At 47.0% G+C, this 23,085-nt stretch overlaps 1 protein-coding gene across 1 annotated transcript in view; it reads right to left on the bottom strand.

Moving 5' to 3' along the window:
• The window catches only part of vegfc (vascular endothelial growth factor c), a 203,180-nt gene that overhangs the window by 132,260 nt on the left and 47,835 nt on the right, over positions 1-23,085 (bottom strand). The window lies entirely within an intron of this gene.

The following is a 23,085-nucleotide window of genomic DNA, read 5'->3' as shown; positions in this document are numbered from 1 at the left end:
AAACTCAAGGGGGTAATCGCTCGATCCCAGAAAACAGTCTGCTGAAACTTCGCAGAACACCCTTTCAGGCAAGTAGATCATTCCTGAAGTAAGACGAACAAACTGTTCACAGTGCCTCCAGGGATGGGTTCATTAAGGCTCTCTACTATTGCAGCAATATTTCCCAAGGTCCTGGCTCTCTCGCCCTGTGCCTTCGGTGGACCATTAAAGCTTCTGTGGCGCTTTTCAAAGTCGGGCAGTACTCAACAGTCCCCAAGGCATGCAGAAAAGCCGACTAACTCCTCATTCATACCTCATCGCCCTTTGTGCAATCTTACTCTGTGTGAAAAGACTGCCACATTAACCTTAAGCAATAGCAATTCATTGTGAGTCTAAACAAAAATCTTTCTATCTCTCAATTTGGCCTTCCTGGGAAAACTATTAATTCCCATTGTTGTTTTATTTTTGATCAGATTCAGAATTTGAAGTGAACATAATGTTCAAATCTTCATCCCCTTCACATTATTGACAATCTCTCCTGCCCTTTCCCCCTATTTAAATCCTGTCTTTTCACCCCAGTCCAAGCTTCACCTTTTTCCTCCCAACGAGAATCACAGCCAAAGCGTCTGTGTTGTTTTTAAACATGGTGAGAGTAAACTCCACCCAGTGGCAAAAGACAGGATTACACCCAAGGCAGCACAAGGGATGCCAAATAAAATTTAACACAACCCAAAAATTCTCAAGGGTAAAGTGTATAGCTAAATATTAACCAAAATATCTAACTAGTGAGGGAGAACTTTATTACATAAACCTTAGCCGAATGCCAACATTAGGAGAATAGTGTTTGAAATAGAAATTGTTGGAAATACTCAGCAGGTCAGGCAGCATGTACCCTCAAATTGCTCGCTTCATTAGCACGGATACTGACATTAGAAAGGCACAGAGATAGGGGAGCTAGTGGTGTAGCGATATTGTCACTGGACTAGTAATCCAGAGACCCAGGTAATGCTCCGGGAAACCCAGGTTCGAATCCCACGGCAGCAGATGCTGAATGGGCGGTATGGTAGCACTGTGGTTAGCACTGTTCCTTCACAGCGCCAGGGTCCCAGGTTGGATTCCCGGATTGGGTCACTGTCTGTGCGGAGTCTGCACGTTCTCCTCGTGTCTGTGTGGGTTTCCTCCGGGTGCTCCGGGTTTTTCCCACAAGTCCTGAAAGACGTGCTGTTACGTAATTTGAACATTCTGAATTCTCACTCTGTGTGTACCCGAACAGGCGCCGGATTGTGGCGACTAGGGGCTTTTCACAGTAACTTCATTGCAGTGTTAATGTAAGCCTGCTTACTCATCATAGAGAAATACCTTACTCATCATATTGTGACAATAAAGATTATTAAAAAGTATTCAATAAAAATTTGGAATTGAGGATCTAACAAAGGCCACGAACATCGTCGATTGTCATTGAAAAAAACCATCATTAGTGTGGAAGGAAATCTGCCATCCTTACCTGGTCTGGCCTATTTGTGGCTCCAGACCCACAGCATTGTGTTTGACTATTAAATGCCCTCTGAAAATGGCCAGCTAGCCACTCAGTTGAAGGGCAGTAAATGCTGGTCCATCCAGTAATGCCGAAATCGTGTAAATTAATTTTGAAAAATATTAGCATTTGTCCAGCGCATGGTTGGGAAATCCCCCGTGACAAATTTGGTCCATATTCCAGCTCCTTTGGATGAGTTGTGCTCAACTTCTTCTTGAACGAAATGTAGGCTGCATATCAGGGAGGCGGGGCAGGCCGAGACACTGGGCCTGAAAACCCACGGGGCTTGAGGCTGGCAGTGGCACTGGGTATTCTGCTTGCCAGTGACGAGCAACACTGATACTGATGGATTTTGTGGGTGGGAAGAGTCTTGATTGCAAGGCCGTAACGATGTCCGCCAGCTTGTTGCCCATCGCTAGACCCCAGACATAGTCTATCCACAGACCGCACTGAACAAGGTCTATTTCCAAAATGTATAATCTTCCCACCCTATAGGTTGCGAGATCTAGATCCTATCATTGCCACAACCGTAGCCCACCTAGGAAATTACTTTCATTTTGTTGTCTGCAACAGCCTCCAGTCATATATCTAAAATTCTAAGAGGGCTTGATAGGTTAGATGCTTGAGCAGCAGTTTTCCCTGCCTGGCCAGGATAGAACGAGGGGTCTCAACGAATTGTGTCCTAATGCTTGACCAGCACAAACACCAGAAGGTGTAGCTTGAACATTCACTGTCTTGGCTAAAAGCACATTACGAAACAGACAGCGGTCTGTTTCACTACCAGAGAACAACAGACATTCATTCTGTCAGACACAGAAATAATTGACAACGCACCTTAACCCAGTCATTTTCGAAGTCGGGGTCGCAAGCCGTAGGTGGGTCACGGGCCCACGCATCGTGGCATTCCCGACAGCATCAGTTGGCTTTTAAAAATGCCGACTGCGACAGCTTTTAAAAATGATGGCTGCGACCGGTTTTCGGAATGACGGCTGTGGCGCGCATGCGTGCCCGCTCATCAGTGCACATGGCCACGCCCAGTGGGAAAGGCCGCCTCCTCCTGATGTCAGCTCACTGACTCAGGAGTAGATTTTTTTTTCATTCGATGCAATCTTCCTGCCTGAAGCGACGGCAGAGAGCAGGTCACGAGCCCCAAACACTGATGTCGCGTGCTCTGGGCGCGATTGCGATTCCTCCATTTTGTCAGCAACAAACAAGCAACAGGACTGAAGAATTTAAAATGGATCCTTTTGTAATAAGAAAGAGAGGGCCAGAGACACAAACAGGCCAGGATCTCACAACTAAACCTGCTGGAGAGAGTGGCTCAGGAAAATCCACAACAGGACAAAGCAGTGATGGTGTGAGCTGTTCAGGAGAGTCCACAACAGGACAAAGCGTTGCTGGTGTGAGCTCCAGGGCCACGATGAACAACCCATACAGAGATGTAACATTGAATGACAAAGCATGTGAGATCGTGAGGACCAAGCAGGCTCACCTGTCACATTAAAGGTAAGTTAAAATGGTGGGCCATGAAGTTCGGCTGCCGTGGGTCGCGAAGGTCGGCTGGCGTGGGTCGCGAAGGTCGGCTGGGCTGGGTTGCGAAGGTCGGCTGGCGTGGGTCGCGAAGGTTGGCTGGCGTGGGTCCTGAAGATCGGCTGGTGTGGGTCGTGAAGGTCGGCTGGCGTGGGTCCCGAAAGTTGGCCGGTTGGCAAAAATGTGTCGCCGGAAAATAAGTGAGGAAAACACTGCCTTAAGCAATTCCCTTTTTAGGATTATTGCCCTCTCCCTGGTAGAGCAATTGAGAAACAAGTCCAAATATGAACATGTTCTAAGCTATTTAATTCAGTTTTACTTTTCCTATCAATACGACAGGCAATAATATCTTCAAAACATTACCAGATAATTGTCTTAAATTTATTCTTGGGATATATGCAACATTGTCATGGCTGAATCGTTTGTCCAGCCCAATTAGCCCTGAGGCACTGGTGGCGAGCCCTACCATTATAATAATAATCTTTATTATTGTCACAAGTAGGTTTACATTCCCATATAATGTTAAGCAGGGAATTACAGGACAATGATTGAATACTGGTGTATGTTCAAGTTAGGATGATGTGCCACTTAACCAGCTGCCATGCCATATTGTCTACAGTGCAATAATGATGACAATTCAACAGTGCTTCACTGGCTGTTAAGCGCTTTGAGCCATTCTTAAGTCATGAAAGGCGATAAAGCTGCAGTTTTTTCCTTTTGAAGGGGAAGGTGGAGGTAGGTATCTCATGCTATGACACATCATCTCTCATCTCTTCCTGGATCTTCCTGGTTCAGGTCCATCTACCTGGCATCACCTGCCAGGCCCGGCGCACTGCCATCTTCTGCAGAATGCTCACGTGTTGATAATGCACAGAAATTATTTACATGAACTGACTTACATTTAACTAGAAGAATCTTTTTCGATCCCTCAGGCTGGCCAGCACCAGTATGGGACAGATTCACATTATCAGCCCTTGTAATTTGCTACAATGTCATTATAGTTTTAACTGACGGCCAGAAGCAAATGCCATCCTCACACCAGGGAGCAGGGGCTGGATTCTCCGACCCCCCCGCCGGGTCCTGAATTCTCCGCCCCCGGAGATTCGACGGGGGAGGGAATCGCGCTGGTCAGCGACGATTCTCCGGCCCGCGATGGGCCGAAGTCCCGCGGCTGACAGGCCTCTCCCGCCGGTGTGGGTTAAACCACCTACCTGACTGGCGGGATTGGTGGCGCTCCTAATAATAATAATAATCGTTTATTGTCACGAGTAGGCTTCAATGATTTACTGTGAAAAGCCCCTAGTCGCCACATTCCGGCGCCTGTTCGGGGAGGCCGGTATGGGAATTGAACCCGCGCTGCTGGCCTTAGTCCGCACTATAAGCCAGCTGTTTAGCCCATTGTGCTAAACCAGCCGCTGTACCCATTTGTTTCAATGGAACCAAACAGTGAATTGCAAACTGGGGTCTCAGGACCCCCTGGGCTTTGAGGGGGTGGGGGTCGGGGGGCAGGGGCAGTGGGTGGTGTGGAGGGTGAAATAATCTGAGAAGTAAATTTGAGAGGACTGGACTTTGCAAAGTAGCTAGAGTATATTAAGGGAATCAGCTTATCCGCTTTTCCCACAGAAATTACCACAGGAAGTTGTCCGGAGTCAGTGAATTCACAGAGGCGGGAGGAGGGTTGGTGCAAAGGGGGATTGGATAGGGCCACCACATGTGAGGAAGGGAGTGCATATGCTGGAGCACTGAGAGGAGCAAGAAGGCTTGTATGTAAATAACAACCTTGTTGTGTTATAACTTTACCAATGCCAATCGTCCATCACCTTTATTGCAGTGATGAAAAAGGCCCCTGCCGTGCCTTAAATACACCAACCCAAGCCTGGGGACCTACTAAGATGCAGGTCTGGGATGGAGCAGCAGGTTTTAAGCTCCCGTCGCACATTCCCTATTGGTTATCAATATTCTACGAAGCCCATGGGGAGATCTATTCATGATCCCCCGGGTCCTTCGCGGCCATCATACCATCCCTCCCCTTCAAGTCTATTTCTCCCTCAGTACACCCGCTGTGAGGCGGTCTATTCCCCTGCTTCGCAGTCAGTCCGGGTTTCGTTGAGAGTGGGACTGGATCAGTCGGTGTGAAGGATCTGGATCAGTCGGTGTGAAGGGACTGGATCAGTCGGTGTGAAGGGACTGGATCAGTCGGTGTGAAGGGACTGGATCGGTAGGTGTGAAGGATCTGGATCAGTCAGTGTGAAGGGACTGGATCAGTAGGTGTGAAGGATCTGGATCAGTCAGTGTGAAGGGTCTGGATCAGTAGGTGTGAAGGGACTGCATCAGTAGGTGTGAAGGGACTGCATCAGTAGGTGTGAAGGATCTGGATCAGTCAGTGTGAAGGATCTGGATCAGTAGGTGTTAAGGATCTGGATCAGTAGGAGTGAAGGGTCTGGATCAGTAAGTGTGAAGGATCTGGATCAGTAGGTGTTAAGGATCTGGATCAGTCAGTGTGAAGGGTCTGGATCAGTAGGTGTGAAGGGACTGCATCAGTAGGTGTAAAGGGTCTGGATCAGTAGGTGTGAAGGATCTGGATCAGTCAGTGTGAAGGGTCTGGATCAGTAGATGTTAAGGACCTGGATCAGTAGGTGTGAAGGATCTGGATCAGTCGGTGTGAAGGGTCTGGATCAGTAGGAGTGAAGGGTCTGGATCAGTAGGTGTGAAGGGACTGGATCAGTCGGTGTGAAGGGACTGGATCAGTCGGTGTGAAGGGTCTGGATCAGTAGGTGTGAAGGGTCTGGATCAGTAGCTGTGAAGGGTCTGGATCAGTAGGAGTGAAGGGTCTGGATCAGTAGGTGAAGGGTCTGGATCAGTAGGTGTGAAGGGTCTGGATCAGTAGGTGTGAAGGTACTGGATCAGTAGGTGTGAAGGGTCTGGATCAGTAGGTGTGAAGGGTCTGGATCAGTAGGTGTGAAGGGACTGGATCAGTAGGTGTGAAGGGTCTGGATCAGTAGGAGTGAAGGGTCTGGATCAGTAGGTGTGAAGGGACTGGATCAGTAGGTGTGAAGGGTCTGGATCAGTAGGAGTGAAGGGTCTGGATCAGTAGGTGTGAAGGGACTGGACCAGTAGGAGTGAAGGATCTGGATTAGTAGGTGTGAAGGGTCTGGATCAGTCAGTGTGAAGGGTCTGGATCATTAGGAGTGAAGGGTCTGGATCAGTAGGTGTGAAGGGTCTGGATCAGTAGGTGTGAAGGGTCTGGATCAGTAGGAGTGAAGGGACTGGATCAGTAGGTGTGAAGGATCTGGATCAGTAGGTGTGAAGGGACTGGATCAGTAGGTGTGAAGGGTCTGGATCAGTAGGTATGCAGGGTTTGGATCAGTCGGTGTGAAGGGACTATATTAGTAGGTGTGCAAGGTTTGGATCAGTAGGTGTGAAGGGTCTGGATCAGTAGGTGTGAAGGGTCTGGATCAGACGGTGTGAAGGGTCTGGATCAGTCGGTGTGAAGGGTCTGGATCAGTCAGTGTGAAGGGTCTGGATCAGTAGGTGTGAAGGGTCTGGATCAGTCGGTGTGAAGGGTCTGGATCATTAGGTGTGAAGGATCTGGATCAGTAGGAGTGAAGGGTCTGGATCTGTCGGTGTGAGGGGACTGGATCAGTAGGTGTGAAGGGTCTGGATCAGTCGGTGTGAGGGGACTGGATCAGTCGGTGTGAAGGGTCTGGATCAGTCGGTGTGAGGGGACTGGATCAGTCGGTGTGAAGGGACTGTATCAGTAGGTGTGAACCAAAATGCAGACCTTTGTTTCTGGATGGAGCGTTGAAAGGTAACTTTCACGGGCTTCTCCTCTGTGTCTGCTTCAATCGGAAGGCTGGCTTCCTCTGCTTCCATCTCGGATCCCATGTCCTCATTATCAGGGAAGACGGACACAGAGCTCACATCGGGTTGTTGCCCTCTACCTCTGTGGCTGGTAGTGAGGCTTGTACAGGGATGGAGTCCCTACTTCTGAGGTGGTCCAGGTGGTTCCTGACGACCGTATCCGGGACCTTCAATTTGTCGGATACCAGCCCTGTTTTCTCCATTATGACTCCAGCGACTGAGTTGGAACCATCTCAGAAGTTCTTCACGAAGACCAGATCAACCGTCTTGAATTTCCTTTCAGTTCTTACAGAGTCATAATTTATTTTCTGATTCTCTGGTCGGGACTCCACCTTCCCCGCCAGGAGTAAGGTTTAAGCTTGTACGAAGCTGCTGTCCTGTCAACAGTTCTGCAGGGTGATTTCTGTTGTTGTGTGAGGTGTGGTCCTGTAGTCGAATAAAAACTGTGCCAATTTTATCTTTATGGATGTTGCTGGTTGTTTTTTCACGCCAATTTTAAAGGTCTGCACCGCCTGTTTTGCCAGCCCATTTGTCGATGGGTGATAGGGGCCGGGATCCGACCCCCGCCGGGTCGGAGAATCCCCAGGGGGAGGCGCGAAGCCTGTCCCGCTGCCCCGCGCCGGCTACCCTATTCCCTGCTACCGTTTTTCAGGTGGCGGCGGGATTCCCGCCACGCCGGTCGGGGGCCATTGACGGCGGCCCCCCCGGCGATTCTCCGGGCCTTGATGGGCCGGGTGGCCGTCCAGTTTTGGCCAGTCCCGCCGGCGTGAATTACTCACCTCACGCACGGCAGGACCTGGCAGGTGAGTATGCAGGGGCGGTGCTGGGGGGGAATCCGACCCCGGGGGGGGGGGGGGGGGGGGGGGCATGGTGGCCTGGCCCGCGATCGGGGCCTGCCGATCCTGCAGGCGGACTGTTTCCGTGGGGACCTTCCTTCCCCTGCGGCGGGACCCTGCAGGGCTCCACCATATCGCCCGGGGGCCGGCGCGGAGAAGAGAACTGCTGCAGATGCGCAGAAATGCGCTGGCCGGTCTGCGCATGCGCGGAAATACGCCAGCCGTTCCATACATGCGTGAACTCGCGCCGGTCCTTCGCCGTCGGCTGGAGCAGCGGGGACGACTCCGGTGGCAAACTAGCCCCCTAGAAAGGTGAGAATTCCTCACCTTGGAGTCGGAGCCGGAGCCGTTAGCGCTGGTTTTCCCGCCGGCGTGGGGACATAACCCTATTTTCAGAGAATCCCGCCCAGGGTGTTGTTCTAATGTGTCTGATGCCATTGGATTGCATGAAACTTTAGAACTCACTGCCGGTGAAGGCAATTTTACTGTCGGAAACCAGGGGCGGGATTCTCCGCCGGCGTGAATCTCCATTTTGCCGGCGCCCGGGGGTTTCCCGACGGCGCGGGGCTGTCCCACAATAGGAAACCCCATTGACCGGCCGGCGTAGCGGAGAATCCCGCCGGCGGATCGGGGCAGAGGGCGAGGCGGGGCGGAGAATCCAGCCCCAGGACTTCCGGTATACCAAATGTACAAAAACTCTGTGCGTAGTTTCTCAATCGTAGCGTGGGTGATCGTGGTGCCCATGCAGTGTTTGGCTCTGCCGCCTTTTATTTTTCCAAGGCCCTCCTGGAAGACTTCGGGGTATTTGCTGATACAGTCCTCCCATGCCCAGCCGGAAAATCTCCAGCCAGTTCAGCCTGTCCGCTGGAGCCAATAAGTCCCATCCCCTACACAACTATGAGTGGAAATCCGACTGAGGGCCATCAGGGAAGCACCAACTCCTTTATTGCAGTAACGAATAATACACATATTCAAACCCGGGACCTTCGGAGATGACGGTCCGGGTGATCATTGCTCGGCACAACATCGAGGGCCGAAGGGCCTGTTCTGTGCTGTACTGTTCTATGTTCTAGAACTGACTGAATGGATTTAGAGCATGTATGTTCTCCATGATCCGTTGGAATATGGCGCCTGCTGACAAGACGCTGAAGGGCAAGCAAGTGTACTTGCAAGTGTACTCATATAGGCCCTTGCGCGTGTTGATCGTAACATACTTCCGGGAAGCATGATAGGCTGCTAGATTTTCCAGTTACTGCATCGATCAAATATTTTCATTGATACTATATTATCATTTAAATGGAGGTGGCCATGATTACTAATCATTTGAAAAAGAGAGCATTCATCAAGGAAATTGACAACTTAGCTAGCAATGGGATCGCAAAGGATTAAGTTACACCCACGCAAGTTCTGCTAATATTCAAAATTTGTTCACTTGGTTTGGTGATCCGATTTATTTAGAGCTGGATTTGGAAATCTCACATGGGCCATGGGCCACATGGCCATGAACTCTGAGCAGGCCATCACTACAGTTACGGGGTAAAAGCGAATTACTGCGGATGCTGGAATCTGAAACGAAAGAGAAAATGCTGGAGAATTTCAGCAGGGCTGGCAGCATCTGTAGGGAGAGAAAAGAGCGAACGTTTCAAGTCCGATGACTCTTTGTCAAAGCTCAGTTATGGGGTATTGGATGGCAGGCCAGTGCGGTTTTAAATGCATTTTTGCACCTCCTAACTTTAAGTTAAGCTCTACTTTTCATTCCCCGGTCCTTTGCCCTTGCCAAAGCACCATTCCAAGTCACCAATTGGGCGTTTTCATTTGCAGCTAAGTGATGACCAAAAAGTTCCAACACTCAAACCTGACACTCCTGTGTCATTATCATGTCACACCTAATTTTAATCGGTAGACGGTAAGGAATGCAGACAGTTATTTGCACATGTGGCCTTGGTGTTAATGATATTGAACATTTCTGGCGTTGTTCATTTCTAACATTCAAAAAGAAAGCAATTATACTTTTGCCAGAAGCAGCAATCAAAGAAAATGATTTAGCTCCGTCTATGGCACTGCTCACACATCAGAAAATCTTTCCTGTACGCTTTGTGAGATTGCAGATTGGCCCTGAAAATCCGTACCCCCCCCCCCCCCCCCCCCCCCCCCCCATAGAGGGTTATTCTGAGGGAAGGTGGAGAGCTTGGAGGTAATATGCAAATATGCTTGTACAATGGAAGTGGTGACCATTAGAGAGATTTCAGATCAGGTCCAAAGACTTGAAAGGCAGAGAAGCCAAGGTTAAGATTTGATGAGGGTGTTTGAAATCCTAAAGCTTTGCCATAGAGTAACGAAGGGAAAGTGCTCCCGAGCGTAGAAGGACCGATAGCCAGAAAACATAAATTTAAGGTGATTCGCGAAAGAATCAACAAGAAGCAACATGTAGCAAAACGCAGCACGGCAGTACAGTGGTTAGCACTGTGGCTTCACAGCGCCAGGGTCCCAGGTTCGATTCCCCGCCGGGTCACTGTCTGTGCGAAGTCTGCACGTTCTCCCCGTGTCTGCGTGGGTTTCCTCCGGGTGCTCCGGTTTCCTCCCACAGTCCAAAGATGTGCAGGTTAGATAGATTGGTCATGTTAAATTGCCCTTAGTGTCCAAAAAGGTTCGGAAGGGTTATTGGGCTACGGGGATCGAGTGAAACTGAGGGCTTAAGTGGGTCAGTGCAGATTCGATGGACTGAGTGGCCTCCTTCTGCAATGTATATTCTATGTTCTATGTTCTAAAACAATTTACACAGTGTGTAGCGATCTGGAACACACTGCGCGAAAAGGGTGGCGAGGAAACAGAATCAATGATAAGTTTCAAAACAGAATTGGATAAATACTTGAGGGGGAAAATAATTCAGGGCGATGGGAGTGGGGTAAGAACCATCACAGACACAATATGGCAAAGAGTCCCCTTGTGCAGTGTATCATTCAAAAGTTTTGCTATTCCCAGCGGTCAAGAAACAGCTACCAAAAATCTAATCAGAAAGAAATAAGTGCGAGGGATACAGAACATCAACTGAGTGGACCACCCACATGTTTTGGCTGGATTTCTGCAGTAATTAACCAGCAATTTCCAGTTGCCTGCTAACACCAAGTGTCCCGATCTGGGCAGCACCACAAGATGAAAATGGAGCCAGCAAGCACGTTTGTTTCACTGGGAAGACGTCCGCCACAATTATGACGGAGGCTGACGGGAGACCTAATTGCGGTCTACAAAATTATGAGAGGCATAGACAGGATGAATAATCAGAGGCTTTTTCCAAGGGTGGAAGTGTCAATTACAAGGGGGCACAGGTTTAAGGTGAGAGGGTGAAGGTTTTTTTGAAATATTTTTTTATTCTCCTCCTTTTTTACATTTTCTCCCAAATTTACACCCAACAATAAACAATAATCAGGTAATGAATGTAATGTCAATCCCCATATCAATAACAACAATACCATCCTCCCACCAAACCCCAAACATTGGCCCGCATGTTAACATTACCAAATGACAAAAAGGAATCGGGAATCACCCACAGTCACCATTAACACATATAGTCCCCCTCCACCCAACCCTCCCAGCCCCCAACCCCCCTAATGTTCGATGTGATCCAATTCTCGAAAGTGCATTCTGAATAACGCCCATGAATTGTAGAACCCCTCATCCTTCCCTTCAGTTCAAATTTGACCTTTTCAAGCGTTAAGAATTCCAGCAGATCCCCCCCACCACGCCAGGGCACAGGATCCGCCTTTGGGCGATCAACAAGGCGAAGGCTAGAACATCTGCCTCGGCACCCGTTTCCAAGCCCAGCTGGTCTGACATCCCGAATATGGCCTCCCGAGGGCCCGGGTCCAGTTTCACGTGCACCACTTTAGAGATTACCCTAAACGCATCCTTCCAGTAATCTTCCAGCTTTGGATAGGAGCAAAAAATATGAAAAGTGGCGCCTTTTCCTCCTCCAAAAACTGCCGATACTACCGCCTTCTCCAGTCGCCCTGTTGTCAGCACCTCCTCCAGAAATGCGGAAGCCGGTTGTACTGGGAAGTTCTGTATCTCCTTTCTGGCAAAGTCCCGAACCTGCATGTATCTAAATATTCCTCCCTGCTCCAGCCCAGACTTTGCTCCCAGCTCCTTCAATCCCGCAAAATGACCCCCAAGAACCTTTTTAGTGTTCTAATTCCTTTCTCCTCCCATCTCCGAAAATTTCCATCCCACTTCCCTGGCTCAATTCTATGGTTCCCCTGAATCGGCATTTCCCTTGACCCTGCCCCAACCCAAAGTGCTGTCGAAACTGCCTCCAAATTGAGAGGGTGAAAGTTTAAGGGAGATGTGCGGGGTATGTTTTTCACACAGAGAGTGGTGGGAGCCTGGAACATGCTTCCAGAGGATGTAGTGAAGCAGGAACATTAGCAAGTTTAAGAGGCATCTGGATGGGTCAATGTATAGGGAGGAAATAGAGAGAGACGGACTGAGTAAAGGTAGAACATTTCTTTTAGTCAGGGCATCATGATCAGCACTGGCTTGTAGGGCAGAAGGGCCTGTTCCTGTGCTGTACTTTTCTTTGTTCTTTGTTCTCTTCTATTTTCGCTATCTGCTCGTTCAATCCAGATATATGAATGTTTCAAATGGAGGCACATGCAACAAACAAAATTTACTTCTGGAGTGACTGCCATAAGACAAGTATTACATTTTCCCCACATTGTATGTTGTATATAAACAAATATAAATGCAATAAACTAACTTCTGTTTGTTGAATAGACAGGGTGCATTCCAGTCAATGATAGTCATGAAGGCCTGTCACATGCAGGATTTTAAGCTGATGCCACAGGTCAAATCCATATGGGCTAATTATCCCCTGTGGCCACAAGGGGTTTAGTTATCATATTGAGGAGCTATTCATCTGACCGAGTGCCCACTCTGCAAACGACTCATTTCAACAGCTTGAGAACGTCCGGGTGCTCCGGTTTCCTCCCACAGACCAAAGATGTGCAGGTTATGTGGTGGGTTGGCCATGCTATAATTGTCCTTTAGGGTCCAGGGATGTGTCGGTTAGGTTAAGGAGTTATTGGGATAGGGCAGGGAAGTGGGCTTGGATTGAGTGCTCTTTCAGAGGGTCGGTGCAGATTCGATGGGCCGAATGGCCTCCTTCTGCACTGTAGGGATTCTATGGATTCTTTGGAGAAACGCTTGTGCATCACAAACTGACCATTACAAAGACCAGTTGTTGCGAGTTATTTGTTTTCCTTCTAAAAAGAAATTGTCAAGATCTGGAGATCTTTATCGTCTCCCACAAAAGATTTTAGGACTGCGCAGGTGTCCAAAATCAGGGATCATAACTGTAAGATAGTCATTAAGAAATGAAATAAGGCAGCCATTTTCAAACTCAGGGTCGTGACCCGCGGGGTGGGGAGGTTTCAGGAACGTCATGGAGCGATTGGTCGCGGCGTTCCCGATTGCGGGAAGAAGCGCCCAACTGCCATGATTGGCTTTTAAAAATGCTGACCGTGTTCAGCTTTCAAGAATGCTGGCTGTCCTGTACATCTCCTCAGCCGGATCTGGCAGTGCACAGGCCTCGAGCCCAGCAGTGCAGACCGCCTTCTCCTGACGTCAGCACGCTGTTCCAAGAGCAGATTTTTTTTTTTTTTTTTTAAATCGATGGAGCGGCAGCAGAAAGCAGGTCTAGTGCCCCACACACTGATGTCATGTGCTTTGGGCACAAAATCACGGAGGAGAGATTCCTCCATTTTGTAGCTGCCAGCTAGCAAGCAACAGGACGGATCACTTTGTGATAAAGGAAGAGAGGACCAGAGACACAAACAGGCCAGGATTTCACAATTGAATCTGCTAGAGAGAGCATTCTCAGGAGAGTCCACGGCAAGATAAAGCAGTGCTGGTGTGAGCTTTTTCCGGAGCTCCAGGGCCTCTGGTTAACAAACAGTTAAGGAGAAACTGAAATTGGAGAAGAAGCAGGGGAAAGGTAATTTCTTGAGGTATGGCTTTGTTAATTGTGTCAATGAAAATCAGGATGCAAAGCCCATGTGTGTTAAATGCAGGGAAGTACCGGCAAATTAAAGTTTAAAACCCTCAAAACGTCAAAGGCATTTGAAGACTAAGCATGGTGAGTTCAAGGACAAACCTCTTTTTCAATGGATGCAGCGAGAACATAAATCGTCAGCTGAAGTCCTTCGCAGAAATGTAACATTGAATGACAAAGCAAGTGAGATCATGAGGACCAAGCATGCTTATCTGTCTGTCGCACTGAAGGTAAGTGAAAATGATGTGTCGCACAGGTTGGACGGCGTGCGTCCCGAAGGTCGACCAGTTGGTAAAATTGGTCCCGGGAAAAAAACGTTTGAGAAATACTGAAGTGGGGGATTGAGGAGAAGCTACTTAACTGGAGTTTGATTGGAATGCTAGACTGGTAACTGCAATTGTTGCGGTGAACAGCATTTTTGGAATGCTAGATAAATACATGACGGAGAAAGAAACAGGAGGATATAATGAGGTGAAAATGGTTGGGAGGAGCCTCCTGTGGACTTCAGTAGCCGGCACAGAGCAACTTTTTTTATTATTCTTTCACAGCATGTGGACATCATTGGATAGGTCAGCATTTTTATTGCCCATCCCTAATTTCCCTTGATGAGGTAATGTTGAGCTGCCTTCTTGAACTGCTGCAGTGTGTGGGTTGAATGGTCTGTTTCTGTGCAGCAACTTCGATGGAATTCCACATGGTCCTCAAGGTATGGTCCTCAAGAGGCGGCACAGTGGCTAGCACTGATGCCTCACAGCGCCTAGCACTGATGCCTCACAGCGCCAGGGACGCGGTTTCAATTCCAAGCTCGGGAGACTGTTACGGGAATAGAGCGGGGGAATGGGCTTAGGTACAGTGCTATTTCAGAGGGTCATAAGAACATAAGAACTAGGAGCAGAAGTAGACCGTCCGGCCCTTCGAGCCTGCTCCGCCATTCTATAAAATCATGGCTGATCTTTTCGTAGTCTCAGAACCACTTACCCGCATTCTCGCCATATCCCGTAATTCCTTTATTTTTCAAAAAAACATCTACCCTATCTTTAAATATATTCAATGAAGTAGCGTCTACTACTCCTTTCGGTAGGGAATTCCATACTTTAACCACCCTCTGAGTGAAGAAGTTCCTCCTTGATTCACTCCTAAATCTGCTCCCCCTAATCTTGAGGCTATGCCCTCCTGTCCTACTTTCACCTACCAGTGGAAATATTCTTTGTACTTCTATCTTATCCATTCCCTTCAAAATGTTATATGTTTCTATTTGATCCCCCCTCAACCTTCTGAATTGCAGTGAATATAATCCCAATCTACTCAGCCTCTCCTCATATGATAACCCCCTCAACTCCGGAATCAGCCTAGTGAACCTCCTCTGCACCCCCTCTAGTGCTAGCACATCCTTTCTCAAGTGTGGAGACCAAAACTGCACACAGTACTCCAGGTGTGGCCTCACCAGCACCTTGTACAACTGCAACATTACCTCTCTACTTTCAAACTCAATCCCCTTCGCAATGAAGGACAAAATTCCATTTGCCTTCCTAATTACTTGTTGCACCTGCAGACCAACCTTCGGCTCGGTGCAGACTCGATGAGCCGAATGGTCTCCTTTTGCACTGTTGGGATTCTATGGATTCCTTATTTCCCATGTACAACCTCTATGAAGTAGAGAAGCAGCACTGACCAATGCTAAAACCACGAGCCACATGTAGCAAATTGGGAATCCAGATATGGCCAATTGCATTTCTGATTAAAAATGGAAATTAGTGGACACATTCAATGCAGTATCAATTCTTGTACTCGCATGACGTTTTTGTGCGTTCGTAGGTAAAAATAGAAATGTATGAGTCAACATTCTCAGCAATTCGTAAATTACAAGAGTGACCTCGCTTCATATTCCATGAAGCACTTTGAAGCTCCTGAGGCCCTGAAAGGCTCAAAATGAATGCAAATCAGATAATATTTGGCAAGCCGAGGATTCGTACAAACCTACTCTTAGCAGAAAGCAAAGTTCACTTTATTTTTCATTTTTATGAACATGATGTGAATATCAAGGGCACAAATCTTGCGCAAAAGCCCAAGTGCTAAACACAATAAAGACTAAAAGCTCTTCGCCATTTTAAGATCCTCATTGTTGACAGAGGTTGTCAGTCTGATAATTTCTCAGTCAGAAAGTAAATTCTGACACCAATCTTGACCCAAGCGAGTGGAAAATGGAAGCAGGCTTCATTTAAGAGCATGAGAATATTTAACTGGTTCATTATCGTAGACAGCCGATCTGAAAGGCATGCCAGTAAATTGTGCTTGGTATGAGAGTGATGCAGATCTGGTTACAACAATTCTATCCAGAATATCCTGTGTCCCAGTGCCTATTTTGTGACAATCTATCCTTGCTCAATCCTGGCCCTTTGTATTAGGGTATTTATTGGTTTTAATGTGGGCATTTTATCATAGAATTTACAGTGCAGAAGGAGGCTATTCGACCCATCGAGTCTGCACGACTCTTGGACATTATAAACATTATAGGAATATCAAGGGCACAAATCTTGTGCAAAAACCCAAGTGCTAAACAATAAAGACTAAAAGCTCTTCGCCATTTTAAGATCTTCATTGTCGACCGAGGTTTTCAGTCTGATAACCCTACCCAAGCCCACATCGCCACCCTATCCCCATAACCCAGTAACCCCACCCAACACTAAGGGCAATTTTGGATACTAAAGGCAATTTAGCATGGCCAATCCACCTAACCTGCACATCTTTGGACTGTGGGAGGAAACCTGAGCACCTGGAGGAAACCCACGCACACATAGGGAGAACGCGCAGACTCCGCACAGTGACCCAAGCCGGGAATCGAACCTGGGACACTGGTACTGTGAAGCAATTGTGCTAACCACTATGCTACTGTGCTGCCCATAAAACGACATGCTGAGAATGAGCCTCGTGCTGTTGATGTACCCCATACATTACCTGCGTAACTTCCAGCTTGGACGGCTGCCCCGTCTGCGCCCGCGCGCTCAGTCCGGGAGCATCGTAGCGCTCTCCGTGCGGGCCCTGCAGACAGGGACAATCGCTTCAAGGCGAGACACTCACTGTCCACGGGCCCGGGGACAATTAAATATTTTAAAAGAAAATGCCACCAAATACAGGGAGACGATGGCATAGTGGTATTGTTGCTGGGCTAGTAATTCAGAAACCCAGGGTAAAGGTCTGGGGTCTCAGGTTCGAATCCCACCATGGCAGATGGTGAAATTTGAATTCAATAAAATATCTGGAATTAAAGGTTTAATGATGACCATGAAACCATTGCCGATTGTCAGAAAAACCCAGCTGACTGGGACATCTGCCGTCCTTCCGCAGTTTGGCCTATATGTGACTCCAGACCCACACAGCGCTGCAGTTGACTCCGAACTGCCCTCCACCCCCCCCCCCCCCCCCCCCCCCCCCACACCTCCCGAGCAAGCCACTCATGTTGAGGGCAATTAGGGATGGGCAACAAATGCTGGCCCACATCCCAAAAACAATTTTTTTTTTAAAAATCACCGAGGACTGTGCAGTTCAGTCAGCACTCTTCCTGCAAACTATAAAATGATACAAATCACTGGGGGTTAAGTAACCAAGTTAATCGCTTCTATCAACATATGACATAGGAACAGGGATAAGTCATTCAGCCCATCGAGCCTGCTCGACCTTTCAATAAGATCATGGCTGAACTGGTTGTGGCCTTAACTCCACGTTCCCACTCTTCCCTCTTAACCCTCGACTCCCTCATGTGTCAAAAAATCTGTCTAATTCAGCCTTAAATTTATAACCCAATCTCCACTGCTCTCTGGAGAAGAGAATTCCAAAGACTAACGGTCCTCTGGGAGGAGAAAGTCTCACCTCCATCTTAAATGGGAGAACCTTTACTTCGAATTTTTTCCGAGTTCTATATTCCCCCACAAGGGGAAACTTTCTCTCGCATCTGTTCTCTCAAGCCCCTTCAGAATCTGATCTGCTTCAATAGGGCAGCACGGTAGCATTGTGGATAGCACAATGGCTTCACAGCTCCAGGGTCCCAGGTTCGATTCCGGCTCGGGTCACTGTCTGTGCGGAGTCTGCACTTCCTCCCCGTGTGTGCGTGGGTTTCCTCCGGGTGCTCCGGTTTCCTCCCACAGTCCAAAGATGTGCAGATTAGGTGGATTGGCCATGATAAATTGCCCTTAGTGTTGGGTGGAGTTATTGGGATAGGGTGGAGGTGTTGACCTTGGGTAGGGTGCTCTTTCCAGGAGCTGGTGCAGACTCGATGGGCAGAAGGGCCTCCTTTTGCACTGTAAATTCTATGATAATAGGATCACCTTTCATTTTTCTAAACTCCAATGAACCTGTTCAACCTTTCCCCTTACAAGACACACCCCTCATTCCCAACATCAAGCGAGTGAACTGAATGAGGTGCAAACTATTGATTGGACAGTTTAATATGTTATAAACATTGATTTTGCCTGCAGGAAAATACGCATTGTTAGTTGGACAGTCGTAATACTCAGAGTTGGTATAAATGGTGCGGGCTGTATTTCATTAGTCACTCTATTGTTTCCAGATCTTGCTTCGGCACATAGGCTGGTTTCTGTCTGGCACCTAAAATGGTACCAGGATTTTGAAGGGCAGGGCATTCTCCACCAATATTCAGAAAGTGAGTGAGACATTAAGCAGGAGTTCTGTGCCAGCTATTCTGATATCTGCTGCGAGGAAATTGCTTCAGACGGTTTTATCTCGTGTTATCAAAGTTCACCTAGAGGTGCTTAGCTGTAGCCAGTATGGAGTTAGCAATATGTCATGTCTCACAAATCTGATGGGAATTCTGTGAAGAGGAAGTATCATCAGTGTGTGTGTTCGAACTACTCAGTAGACATGAACTGGTCCGATTTTCAGAAGATAATGTTTTGGAAGTGAGCCTTTCAAAGAAAGATAAGGATCATGGAATTGACAGAAAATCAGCAGGCTGAATTGAATTTAACTCAAAAGTTTTCCTATTATATAGTGTCCTGTTACCTCTCAGAAGCAGCTCAAAACACTTTAGTGAAAAAGGAATGTAATAATAATAATTATAATAATAATTTTTATTGTCACAAGTAGGCTTGCATTAACACTGCAACGAAGTTACCGTGAAAATCCCCTGGTCTCCACACTGTTCGGGTACACAGAGGAAGAATTCAGAATGTCCAATTCACCGAACAAATATGTCTTTTGGGCCGAGTGGGACGAAACCGGAGCACCCGGAGGAAACCCAAGCAGACACGGGGAGAACGTGCAGACTCCGCACAGACAGTGACTAAAGCGTTATGAAGCAACGGTGCTAACCACTGTGCTACACAGCATCGTTATTTTACATCAATTAGTATTTTTGGTGTAATCGGTTGAGGGAATGTTGAATCAGTACATCTGATGGGTGGTGATGGTTGAGGGAGAGATGTTTTTTAGCACAACTGGGAATCAGGGGGAAAACTCTAGACTGGTTGGAATCATACCTCGCACAAAGGATGTTGCAGGCCAAACTTCTCAATCCTAGGGCAGCCTCAAGATAGTTGTCCTCAGTCCAAGCATTTAACTCTGGGGTGTTCTTACATTCAAAAGGAAAATGAAGCACCAGAGATGGATGAAGAAAGAATGGTAAAGATAATTCCATGTTTTGGGGCTGTAAACTATGAAGATTGAAATGAGTAGAGCTTGTTTTCCCTGAAAAAATTCAAACGTTTTGCAATCCAAGGAATATCGAGGATTTTTACATTGCATTGTTTGCACAGAATTAAAGTACATGCATGTAAGTTGTATAACCCATAAGCAGGGTCATATATATGTAGAATAGAATATTTTCCCCATAGCTTAGTGTGGGATTGATCTCCAGTATTTATGTAACTTATAGTTTCAAACGCACTGGTTTAAGAAACAAAATGGTTAAGGATAGATGGAATCGCTCAGTTTATGTAAAGTAACAGAGCAGGACCTACCTGGACCACAGAATAAAATCACTGAACGGTTACAGTATGAAAGAGGCCATTCAGCCCTTCATGCAAGAATTGTAGCTCGTCCCATGTTTTCCACTCGTCTTGAAAATGCTTTTCTCTTCAGATAATTATCCATTTCCTTTTGGATTAAATTCTAGATCGTAACCACTCGCTGCGTTAAACAATACATAGAACATAGAACATTACAGCGCAGTTCAGGTCCTTTGGCCCTCGATGTTGCGCCGACCTGTGAAACCCCTCTAAAGCCCATCTACACTATTCCCTTATCATCCATATGTCTATCCAATGACCATTTGAATGCGTTTAGTGTTGGCGAGTCCACTACTGTTGCAGACAGGGCATTCCACGCCCTTACTACTCTCTGAGTAAAGAACCTACCTCTGACATCTGTCCTATATCTATCTCCCCTCAATTTAAAGCTATGTCCCCTCGTGCTAGACATCACTATCCGAGGAAAAATGCTCTCACTGTCCACCCTATCTAATCCTCTGATCATCTTGTATGCCTCAATTAAGTCACCTCTTAACCTTCTTCTCTCTAATGAAAACAGCCTCAACTCCCTCAGCCTTTCCTCATAAGATCTTCCCTCCATACCAGGCAACATCCTGGTAAATCTCCTCTGCACCCTTTCCAATGCTTCCACATCCTTCCTATAATGCGGCGACCAGAACTGCATGCAATACTCCAAATGCCAGAGTATTGTACAGCTGCAACATGACCTCATGGCTCCGAAACTCAATCCCTCTACCAATAAAAGCTAACACACCATACGCCTTCTTAACAACCCTCTCAACCTGGGTGGCAACTTTCAGGGATCTATGTACGTGGACACCGAGGTCTCTCTGCTCATCCACACTGCGAAGAATCTTACCATTAGCCCAGTACTCTGCCTTCCTGTTATTCCTTCCAAAATTAATTACATCACACTTTTCTGCATTAAACTCCATTTGCCATCTGTCAGCCCAGCTCTGCAGCTATCTATGTCCCTCTGTAACTTGTAACATCCTTCCGCACTGTCCACAACTCCACCGACTTTAATGTCATCTGCAAATTTACTCACCCATCCTTCTACGCCCTCCTCCAGGTCATTTATAAAAATGACAAACAGCAGTGGCCCCAAAACAGATCCTTGTGGTACACCACTAGTAACTGGACTCCAGTCTGAACATTTCCCATCAACCACCACCCTTTGTCTTCTTCCAGCTAGCCAATTTCTGATCCAAACTGCTAAATCACCCTGAATCCCATGCCTCCGTATTTTCTGCAATAGCCTACCGTGGGGAACCTTATCAAACACTTTACTGAAATCCATATACACCTCATCAACTGCTTTACCCTCATCCACCTGTTTGGTCACCCTCTCAAAGAACTCAATAAGGTTTGTGAGGCACGGCCTACCCTTCACAAACCATGTTGACTATCTCTAATCAAATTATTCCTTTCCAGATGATTATACATCCTATCTCTTATAAACCTTTCCAAGACTTTTCCCACAACAGAAGTAAGGCTCATTGGTCTATAGTTACCGGGGTTGTCTCTTCTCCCCTTCTTGAACAAGGGGACAACATTTGCTATCCTCCAGTCTTCTGGTACTATTCCTGTAGACAATGATGACTTAAAGATCAAAGCCAAAGGCTCATCAATCTTCTCCCTAGCTTTCCAGAGAATCCTGGAATAAATCCCATCCAGCCCAGGGGACTTATCTATTTTAACACTTTCCAGAATTGCTAACACCTCCTCCCTACGAACCTCAAGCCCTTCTAGTCTAGTAGCTTGTATCTCAGTATTCTCCTCGACAACATTGTCTTTTTCCTGTGTGAATACTGACGAAAAATATCCATTTAGCACCTCTCCTATCTCCTCGGACTCCATGCATTCTTTTATTCCTGACATATCTATAGAAAGCTTTCGGGTTATCCTTGATCCTACCTGCCAAAGACGTCTCATGTCCCCTCCTGGCTCTTCTTAGCTCTCTCTTTAGATCCTTCCTAGCTAACTTGTAACTCTCGAGCGCCCTAACTGAACCTTCACGTCTCATCGTTTGCATGTCACCTTTGGTTCTTTTCCCGTTTACCTCAAACCGGTGTCCTTTTATTCTCGGCCCTTCTGCCAAAGGGCACAGTTTCTCTCCAACTACTTTGTTCTGGCAACTCATGATTTTGAACAGTTTTGTCAAATCTTCTCTCAACCTTCTCTTCTCTAATGGAGGACAGGCCCAGCTTCTCCAATCCATCCGTGTAATTGCCGTCTCATGGGTTTCTATTTATTAGCGTATCTTCACACCCACACTGTTTTTGTACCCTTTGGGGAATTGCTGGCGGAAGAGTTGGAAGGATTATCAGCTTGTTGAACTGAGTTGAACGCTTCTTCCATTGCCAACAAGTCCTCAAAACTGGAGCTTCTCGTCCAGCAGTAGAGACATTGTCACTGCGCCACAAGGCCACAAGTCCCATGGGAAATATATTGTGTTATGGGAAACAAATGGCAGAGAATGAATGGCATGTAACGGTTATCCAGCTATACATAAGAACTAGGACCATAAGAACATACGGACATAAGAACTAGGAACAGGAGTAGGCCATCTGGCCCTACGAGCCTGTTCTGCCATTCAATGAGATCATGGCTGATAAATGGACTTATGCCTCCGGTATAATGGTTGCCAGGGTAATTTTCTCAAAATGCATTTTAAGTAATTGCATACCAATACTGCAAATGGCATCATCGCACTATTAGAATTGGGCACTGTTTAATTTGGAGCATCTGTAAGAGACCTTTAACTTTGTGTGACAGTACAAAATGGATGACCGTAATCAGCAGCCTGTTTTACGTATCACCCCATTCTTTAACATTAATTTTACACAATCATTTAACCTACCCCATCGATTCAAGATAATGAAAGGTGGATTACTTTGAAAGAGCTTAACAATAGATCAGGTTAGGATGGAAAACAACACACAATTCGTCAATGTAGCTAGAGTTGTCCGCATCATGAGGCCTTGCGATTGCACACTCGACAGTATTTTAAAATCTGAACTTATGCCCACTAACACTATAAAATGCACTACTGCAAATCATTACTCCCCAGAGATTTGACAGAGAAGGAAGGAAGTCTGTGTCATTAATAAAATAAAGTCACTATTTATCATGGAACATGACAGAATCCACCTGTTGCCTGACAGCAGTTTGGCAGTTAAAAACTTCTCAAACATTTCACATGTTTACTTCAAAGGAGCAGTTTTAAAACAAAGCAATTTGACTCACAGGATCCAGTCTGTGGGCACTGAGTTCCTCTAACTGCACCTTCTTGGG

This window comes from Scyliorhinus canicula, chromosome 8 (assembly GCF_902713615.1).
Source record: "Scyliorhinus canicula chromosome 8, sScyCan1.1, whole genome shotgun sequence".
Lineage (NCBI taxonomy): Eukaryota > Metazoa > Chordata > Chondrichthyes > Carcharhiniformes > Scyliorhinidae > Scyliorhinus > Scyliorhinus canicula.
The sequence above is the reverse complement of the archived record's forward strand: the minus strand, read 5'-3'. Positions and strand labels throughout refer to the sequence as shown.